Source organism: Gavialis gangeticus, unplaced genomic scaffold (assembly GCF_001723915.1).
Source record: "Gavialis gangeticus isolate Ggan-Ray unplaced genomic scaffold, GavGan_comp1, whole genome shotgun sequence".
NCBI classification, from domain to species: domain Eukaryota; kingdom Metazoa; phylum Chordata; order Crocodylia; family Gavialidae; genus Gavialis; species Gavialis gangeticus.
The window spans coordinates 49,671,182-49,681,169 of NW_017728997.1; the positions used below are offsets into that span (position 1 = coordinate 49,671,182).

Below are 9,988 nucleotides of genomic sequence, written 5' to 3' on the forward strand. Positions count from 1 at the left end.
CCCGCACCCGCCAAGGGCTCCTGCCCCCGCCCGGGGGGGGGGGGGGGCCCTTTGCTGTCGCGCCCGCCGCTGACCTACAGCTGCCCGCCCCGCCACACCGCGCCGCTGAGCCCGGCCGGAACAGAGTCTGCGCATGCGCCGCCCGGCGCTTCCTGCAGCTTCCGCCGCTCACGGCCGCGGCCCGAGGGCGGGGGGTGTAGGCAGAGGTGTGTGTCTGCATGTAGGCATGCATAAACGGATACGTAGCGGTGTACGTGTACACACACACACTTGAGTTAGCCTATAACTGCTTCTCATCCGTGTTGGACTCAAGACAGCCCTCAAGAGATGCCACTTCTTCGTTTTCATTTGACTTTTCTGCAGGCAAAAAGAACAGAGCAGCTGTTTGGTCACAGAGAACTCCGGAAGGGCACCGCAGGGCAGAGCCGTAGATCCCTTTTTCAAATGCCTGGGTTTATTTTGGGAATCAGGCTGGCACACCTGACAGTGCCTACATTGTGCAACCCCTGTGAAAGGATCAAGGCACCACTGTTGCGCATCACTGGGCTATAAGGCATACATCTATCCTGCATGTTTCAGAGATCAAGGGATTCCCTAGCAAGTGCCAAGTGCTCCCCAGTATCCCTAAATCCCATTTTCTAACAAGGCCTTTCCTGGGAACGCTGCCCTAGCCCCATTTCAGTTTCATAGTTTGTAGGGTCAGAGGGGACCTAAGCAGATCAAGTCTGACCCCCTGCGTTGGCAGGAAAAAGTACTGGGGTCAAACAACCCCCGCAAGGTGTACATCTAGCTTCCTCTTAAAGACCCCCAGGGTAGGAACTGCTAAGGAGTTCGTGACCCCTTGCGGAGCTGTTCCCAAAGACACAGAGTCGCTGTCAGTCTCAAATTTTATTCAGCATGCTGGGCACCCTAAGCAAGCTCAGAGGCCCTGAATAAAACTGTTAGAAGCGATTTATAGTTTACAGACAAGATGCGCGCACAGGTGCGAATTTTCCACTGTGAAAGAAAACGATATCAGGTCAGTGTGAGAAAACTCTTAACTGTTTCAAACTGGTTTTTGGCTGCATGCTAACTAATAGGGAGGAGGGCTATATATCCTTGATTTTTTCAGACTTCAAGGCAACTAGGCCTGTGTCCTTGAAGTGCTGAGACTGCTTTATAGTTAACTTCTACACTATTATTTATGGTCTTGTTAGTAAATTTCTACACAGCCAGCACCACTTCTCTTGGAAGTTGGTTCCAGATCCTAGCCGCCCTGACCGTGAAGTAGCACTTCCTGATGTCTAGTCTGAATCCACCCTCTGCCAGCTTGTGACCATTATTTCTTGTCACTCCTGGTAGCGCTCGGGGGAACAGGGATTCTCTGAATCTGGACAGGCTGCCCCTGTGTTGGGCGCAAGGACAGTCTCTTCTTAAACAGAGTTCCCTAGGACAAGGCCTGCCTTTTGGTAATGTATCTGGTGAGTCGCTAGCCCAAACGAATCCACGATAGCATCCATTTGTCAACAAGTGATGATGGCTATTGCACCTATTCTGCTGACTGATGGTGCGTTTTCTCTTGTGGTTGTAGAGACCTATGTTAGACTTGTGGGTCCTGCCACAGTAGTCACACATGTACATGGCACTAGGGGCTACTGTATTGACAGTCTGTTTCTTTCAGTCATGTTTCTGTTGTAATTTAAGTAACCGTTTCTCATAGTGATGTTGTACTCTATGATTGAGAAGGGAGTGCCATTTTGTCTTGTCTCCTGCTAAGGCCTCCCAAAGGTTTGTGTTGATTCCAAAAGCCTTCATGTCCTGCTTGCAGACATCTTTGAAGCGCAGTTTTAGGCACCCTACTCTTCTCTTTCTATCTGCAATTTGCCCACACAGGATGTCCTTCAGGATATGCCCATCTTCCATCCTGCAGAGATGGCCAAGCCAGTGGAGGTGCCACTGTTTGAGTAGTGCAGTGATGGTTGGCAGGTTGGCTTTGGCAATGACCTCTGTGTTGGTAATTCTGTCTTGCCATTTGATGTCAAGGATGCTCCATGAGTAGTGTAGATGGAAGATGTTTGTCTTCTTTTTTTGATATGCATATGTTGACCATGTCTCACATCTATGCATAAGAACACTAAGGATGTAGGGTTTGTACACAAGCACCTTAGTTTTGCTTGTGAATTTTGTATAGTTCCAGACTCATCTGGAGAGCTTACTGAAAGGTTAGCAGCTTTTCCAATGTACACATTTAGCTCTTCATCCAGTGACAGCATGTCACTCACTGTGGATCCAAGGTATTGCAGCCAAAACAGAAGCCTAAAGGAATACAGCCTCTGGAATACAGATCCTGGAATACAGCCTCTAGGTGCTCCCACAATACAATTAAATAATGATCAATCATTCAAGAGACCAGTTTCAGTCACTGATATAAGAGTCTAGCTTAGTGGTTCTCAGCTTGGCTAGACTGACGACAACCCTCAAAAAATGCCAGCTCATAGTTTTCACTTGTTTTTTCTTATTATGGAAAAATAATAAAGCAAGTCTTTGTTTGCAAAGAATTCCAAAAGACTGCAACAAGTTGAAATGTTTTCAACACTATGGATTCCTATCTGAAATATCTGGGCTTATTTTGTGAATCCAGACTGGGTTCTGTCTCCATGGTGTATGTTCCCTGGCATTGTTGCTGCTAAGTCTGGGATCAAAAAAGATTATGCCTTTGTGTTTGTGGGTGGGACACACTACTATCAAAATGTTTCAAAGGAGTTTTTGTATCTTGTGTAGTTATGTGGTTGGTCAAAATACAAAGCAATACTACTACACTAAAATAAACATCCCAACATTTTGCATGTTGGTGTTTAGTCATGTATAATTCCTGCCTATTCCCTACTGTCTTTAAATTTTCCTTATAAAACCAACACTTTGGAAACTAATAACTACATACTGTTCTCCAGACAGGACTGTCTCCCCTGGTACATGTCCCCTGGCATTGTTGCTGCTAAGCCTGGGATAAAAAAAGATTTTGCCTTTGTGTTTGTGGGTGGGAGAAGGGCTCAGACTAATATAAAATGCAGCTGTCACATTTTTCAGAAAGCACTGGAGGATGTGAAGGTAGGATTGAGGGGTAGGAGACTTCAGAGTCCACCTTTGCAGACTGGGCCATTGGTCTGTGGATTGGATTCTGATTTCACCAACAACAGACAGATATTGTGGTGCTGTAATTCCAGTAAGATGCTCCTAACTGCCAAGAGTGCACAGGAGCTCTATTTCCTCTCTCTTCAAAACTTCCAGCAGACAAATGCTGAAATTACAAGTTGCTCATTAGAACTCTTTGGGCATATTTCATTTAACAAATCCTTGCCACTGCAGGGCCTTTGGCATTAGTAGTGGCCTTTGTCAATCCCACTCTCTTTCTATGGCACATTGAAGTTCCTGAATATTCTGATCTTTTGTACTGAAGGTTTCAAGTTTGTACAGCGTATACAAATATACAGTATAGTATATAGTGGTTTGTGCCTCGTGGTATGCATGTGTGTTATGGGGAGGGAAAGGGCACATTCTTATGGACCTGTCCGGACTTCATATCTACTACATAGTTGACTGTGATTGTGGGGGACTAAATTAATGACCCAAGTGGTCCCTTGCAGTCCTACATGTCCACTATACTTCAGTACTAAAATGTTCAAAGTGCTTTAAAGATCCTCCAATGAAAGCAAAGAAGAACAAAATATTATGTATTAGCACTACCAGGGACAAGAGAAAACTGCATTGAGTGAAAGGCAGAATGGTTCTGCGTTGATGGTGCAGGGACCAATGCCCTCTTGTAAATGAAGTTCCTGGTGATGCATTTCCCTGACAAGAGCTGAGCAGGGCTGGAATTCCATATTCCTGAACCACTGGAAGTACAGGGTGGCAAAACACCATCCCAGAGAGGGCTCCGGCTGAGGCTCACAAACCCTTCCTTTTCCCTCTGCTCTGCAGAACATCTGAGCAGCCTTCCCGACTGTCAGCACCGGGTGCTACAAATCCCAGCTTCCCACTGTTTAACCTCAGAATCTCCCTGCAGCGGCAACCAAACAGCTCAGGAGTGACAAGCAGCCTGGCCAACCCCAAGCCAGAACCCAGTCCTCTCCCCACCAATCCCAAGCAAAGAGGAGATCAAAGCCTGAGATCAGAGAAAGGGGAGGAGAGGGTGGGCTGCTCCTGGCATCTTGGAAAATACAATGGCAAGTAGCACAATGACAGCAGCAGCAACAGGAGCAGCAGCAGCAGGTCCCCTGTCTCCAGCATGGGCACTCTCAGTTCCACTTGCCTAAGGCTGCTCATCATCCCTGTCGTCAGCCAAGAATTATCCATCTGCTAAGGTGGCTTTCCGGTATTCACTGGAAGCAGCTCTCTTTAGGAGAAGGCAATTGGTTTGCGTCCCCCAGCAAACACATCACAGAGACTTTGACACCAGGGTCCCACTTCAGTCGGGAGATAAGGAGGTCAGACAGACAGTACCTCTCCTGGGAAGGTGAGCAGTTACTGTGTCTGTGTGGACTCCAGGTAGTCCTGCTGCCTGCCTGCTGGCTTGGGAGCCTTGGCCTAGGCTACTCTCCCAGTCCGAGACGGACGACTGGAACCAGAAGGGGAATCGACTCCTCATCTGGGAGGAATTAAGTAAGTGCTGATGTCACTGTTTTGTTCAGGCGCTGCAAGGAGGGCGGGAAACTGGGCACCAGTTTACAGCACTAAAAGTAGGTGGGAGGAAGGCAAGGGAGGGAGAAGAGGGGTGAAGTCAGAACAGGCTGCTGGGATTCAAAGAGAGAAATGGGGAGAGCAAAACCCTAAATCTGTGGTGACAGAAGCACAGATCACCCATCCACCACTGAAATGCAGTTACTCTCGGGAAGGAGTGTAGTAGTTATTTTATACCAAGTAGTGTGTATTACACAATAATTTTTTAGAAAAGAAAGCGAAGAATCTTTTCTGCACTGGGTGCTGCAGGCTGAAGGCTTTTGTCTTAACAAGCACCCAAGTTGGAATTTGCCTGGGACACTGTCTGATACAGGAAATGAGTATCTATCACTCTGTGCAGTGCTGCCACTTTTCCCTTATTCCATGGTCACATCCCAGCATGAATGGAACGAACTAAAGGCTAAATTCCATAGACCCCCCCCAGCCAGAGGAACCCGATTTCTCAAGGAAAAACAAGATGCTATACATGCTGATTTAAGTCTGTGTTGGTGAATGTTGTAAACCCTGCTTTATTTGGGGCTTAAAAATCTTTTTGTAGTTAAAATCAAGCTGTTGAACATTCCTTTATATGTGAAGTGTCTTTTATAATACGGAATAATAGAAAATGTAACTGTATAAAAGTCCAGTGAAGACCTGACAGACTCCCAGCAAACATACATCTCTTATGTCCTAAAAAATACATGGGAGATTAGGGCCTAAAAAGATTTATACAGCTACTGCTTAAATAGAGAAGAGAAGGGGTGATCATCTTGCTTAGCAGGCATATTTGCCTTCTGGGAAGCCTCATGATGCTGGGTATGAGTCCCATCAGTAATGGCTACTTTTGACAGATCTACAGCATTTAGTAACTTTTTACCATTCTGAACTGCTGTACATGAGTTAATCTGTTGAGGTGCCTCATGGTTCAAGCTGCGAGGGTCATCTTCTTGAACTAATTCAAAGGGATACCTCTGTAAGATGGGAAAGAACAGTGGCCTACTATGAAATTAAAGCCCTGAGCAATCTCTGCTGGGATTCCATCACCCTGATCATAGAATAATGGAAAAGGAGGGTTGGGAGGGACCTTCAGAGGTCATCTAGTGACAGCAAACTTTTTCCGCAGGTGTGGCACATATTACCCCTGTACTCTCCCCGAGTGCCACTCCTGTGCCCTCTCCATGCCCAATCTGCTGCTCTGCTCTCTGCCCCATCTGCCATGAGTGACTGGTGCCTCCTGAATCTGGGGGTGCACCTGCAGAAGCCGCTGACAGCGGTGGCCATGTCAGGGGGGGCACCAGCCCTACCAACAGCATTAGTGACGGCCATCAGAGTGGGCACTGGCCCCGCCAGGTGGGGCATGTGCAGCCTTGTGCACCCCCTCCCAGTCACCTATGCTGTCTGCTATTGTGTTGCCTATCCCTTCCCCGATTTATCATGTGCCACATACAGAGACTGCCCATGCCACTTGCGGCACATGTGCTGCAGGTTGGCCACCTCTGATATAGTCCAACGCCTGCTCAAGCCAGTATCATCCCTATCCAAGCTGTAGACAGCTTGTTCCTGAAACTACATACTGGTAGATCAACGCTGTTGCACAACCTGGTGGCTGCCTATAAGTATATAAAGGGTGTACATCAAGATCTGGGGGGACACCTGTTCACCAGAGTGCCCCAAGGGATGACAAGATCAAAACACAGTCTCAAACTCCTCCAAGACCATTTCAGGCTGGACATGAGGAAAAACTTTACTGTCCCAGCCCCCAAAGCCTGGAATAGACTGCCTCCAGAGTTGGTGCAAGCACCTATTCCAGACTCCTTTAAGAGACTTTTGGACGTTTATCTTGCTGGGATCCTTTGACCCCAGCTGACTTCCTGCCCCTGGGGCAGGGGGCTGGATTCAATCTCCCGAGGTCACTTCCAGCCCTAATGTCTTTGAAATCTATGGAACTACAAGGGATATTGCCCAAAGACACCAAATCTAACCTGCCACAGGTAAAGCAGGGGAACAAGGGCTGTCAGTGCTGTGCTACTGCAAGGGTTGTTAAAATGCACTTGGGAGATCTGAGGAAGAGGACCATCTCCCCCACTACAGAGGAAAGCAAAAACCCTGGTCAGTACCAGTCTTCCTATGGAGTAAAATTCCTTCCTGATCCCAAATGTAGGGTCTAACCCTGAGCAGATGTAGTAGGCAGCCCTACAAAAATCATCTGGCTTCTCTGGTTCTTGAAACAGACTAGGGAAAGCATCTCTGCAAACCTCACCCTGAATAATTCATTGGTCCAGTAGCTGCTCTGGAGCCATCCCCAAATGTCTAAGGAAAATCAGGCTGGATCTCAGGTCTGGAAGCGAGGCATGGGCTAACAGTAGCCAGAAGACAGAGTCTTCACTGCCTTTTGTTCCTGCCCCCATCCAACAGGGAGAGATGAAGGTCAAGGAGATCATTGGAACATCAGCTAACACCCCAGTCCTGTGATGTGTTTATCAGTAAGGGGGATGGTGTTAAGAACCAGGGTGTGGGCAGTCAGAGAAGGTCACCTGATACATGAACAAGGTCCAAGGGCCAGGCTCCTGGGGAGCTAGGAGTCCAAAGCCAGTCAAAGGGAGCTAGAAGCTGGTATCAGGGTCAGGGTGAGCCAGAAGCCTGAACCCGAGTCAGAAGCTGGAGCCAAATCAGGGTATGCCAGAGTCAGGGTGTGGTAACATTCAGAGCTGGAGCCACATCAGGGCCAGAAATCAAAGAATTAAAGTAAGGAAGGTCAGGAGAAAATTCCAAAGTCTTTGCCAAGACAGAGTAGCTGGGCTAGGCTAGCTTTTAAATTTTGGTGTGGGTGGGGCCTGTTGCCTGTAGCCTCAGGGGACTGACTGCCCTGATTGCCACGCTAGGACTGGCTGGACCCAGGGCACTGATCCAGGCTTGTTGCAGATGGCACCTGTTTCTCTGCAGCCTCAGGATGAACTGCCCTGATCCTCTGGTTGGGACCAGCTGGACTCTGATATGGTCTAATTACAGGCAAGATGGAAGTCAGTTTAGTGAATGCTTCATCCCACTCCCAGTGATATACCATGGGTCTCCAGCACCCAGGGCTTGCACACACCATCCCCCTCCAATCCTTTTCATAGCAATACTTAAAGTCACACTGTGCGATAAGAACTCTTAAGGGCCTACCTGGCACCCCCACCCAGGCCAGTGGCCATGCCCCCCCGCCCCATCAGTCCACCACTGCCCACTCCCCAGAGAAGGATGGTGATTAAGGCACCAACAGATATATAGGTGTATGATTGTGCCATAGTGGGTCATGGAGGCCATGTCAGTGACTGGCCATTGACATGATGGTTTAAGGGGAAACCACAAGCTCTTGCACTGAAAAAAAACAAACACACATCTCATGAGCCCACAGGGACCAAATGCCATGTATTACAAGTGGTTGATTTACAAAGCATGTTTCTTTTTGGTGACAGTTCCCACAGCAGCAGTAATGAAAATATACCAATATAGCAGCAAATATGAATACATCCTTGCCCTTTTTATCCAGATAACACAAAGCACTTAGACAAGTACCATTGTCCTTGTCATAAACGGGAGAAAACTAAAGCATACCCATGACAAACTAAAACTGAAGAAGCCTGGAGTCTTAGACTTGAATCAATGGCCAGTTTTTCAGAGCTGTTGATCACTTGCAACTCCTACTGTAGTTGCATTTTGAAAATTCAGGCCTTAGGGAAAAGGCACAAGCTGTCCTGACTCCCAGTCCTACTAGACCTCAGCACAAAGAGACCCCGACAATATAAAAACACATTTGTTGATTGAAACATAGAGAGTCTTGAGGCCAGATTCTTGGCTGCTGTTGTCAGTGGAGCTACTCCAGTTCACCAGCAGTTCAAAATCTGGTTCCTGTGCTGGTCCTTCTGTCTCCTGTGTGTATGGAGTACACAGAAATAGAATGTACTAAAGCTACGTACAGTGTAGTGCAGGCTCTGGCCACACAGCAGCCATCAAAGCTGCTCTAGTGTTGGACCATTTTCAGCATCATCAGGAGAAGGCCCATTCATCCACAAAGAGCCCATCATTGTAAAAGCCGGGTCCCCCATAGAACCTGTAATACATTATCTGGCTGACAATCAAGGGAAGCTTAAGTTAGCTATGCTAGAATGTGGCTTCAGAAAGGAAATATTCTAATATGGCTTCTGAACTGGTCATCCAAGTCATGATGGGTCTCTAACATTGTGAAAAATCCAGTGTTGATGGGGCCATAGGAGAATGCAAATCAAAGCCGTATAAGGAAAACCTAATAAGGTAACCTCCCCACTTAAAAAACAATATGCTTTTTGGAAATACTTAGCCCATTTGTAGCTGCCTCTGTGAGATGGCATGGCCGTACTACTATATTCAGAGAAGAGATGCTGATTTACTCTAGCAGAAGATATACCCCCTAACTATTGACTAGGAATGGGTTGGCACCAGTTACAGAACAGTCAAAATATGCAGAACTCTGGTGATGACAGTGCATGTGCATGCATGTCTAAAGCATGATGCTGGGCCCCAAACCGATTTTTGGAAACAGCCTCTGGTTTTAGAGCCAAACCAAAACTACAGTTTCAAGTACGAGTTGTATGAATTCCAGATCCAAGTTTTGTAGCAACCCTAGTATATGAGCTTTGTTTAATTCTTTAATAACTTGTTTGGGTTTCTCTTTAATTACTGGCATTAATAGTTTCCCCGATTAGCACAGATGAATGAATCTCTCAAAGGAGCTCCCCATCCTTCCAGAGCCCATTCATTATTTCCCCTTCTTTTTCCTGAGCTGCCATTACAATCATGAACTAGGTTAGGTTCAGCAGGAGGGAGAGGAAATAACTAGAACCGATGTGCTCAATGGGCCTAGACAATGAACATTATTTCATCAATCCTCAAGCTACGTGAAGATGAGCTTCATAGTTGGCTGGATGCCTACAAGGGTAGTTGTGGCCCACCAGTTTTGTTCAGTAACATACCAGTGCCCCAGGATGGTATACGAAGAGAATACGGTCAACAGAAGTGTTGTTTTTAAGACAAGACATAAGACCATTTTCCTAGGGACACATGGGAGTCTGACACTTCCTCTCCCCCTAAGACATCTAGAAATCTGGAAGCTTTTGCTTCAGGGAGTTGTTCTGGGAATTATGGAATATATGCTCAGAGTGCATTGCAACCTCTGTGATAGAATAGAGAGCTTATATAGATGCAGCACAAGTGGCATTAGGAACAGGATGACTAGAGTGGATATGCTACAGCACGGCTATTTGTACTGGGTAAT

General features: G+C 47.0%; 1 protein-coding gene across 2 annotated transcripts in view; it reads right to left on the reverse strand.

Annotated features, from left to right (window-relative positions):
* The window catches only part of HEMK1 (HemK methyltransferase family member 1), a 63,560-nt gene extending 58,997 nt beyond the window's left edge, over nt 1-4,563 (reverse strand). For both annotated transcript variants that reach the window (XM_019505179.1, XM_019505178.1), the window contains exon 1: nt 4,480-4,563. The gene's annotated coding sequence lies outside the window, so the exon portion shown is untranslated. The remainder of the gene's footprint in view (nt 1-4,479) is intronic.
* Between the last annotated feature and the right edge of the window lie 5,425 nt (nt 4,564-9,988).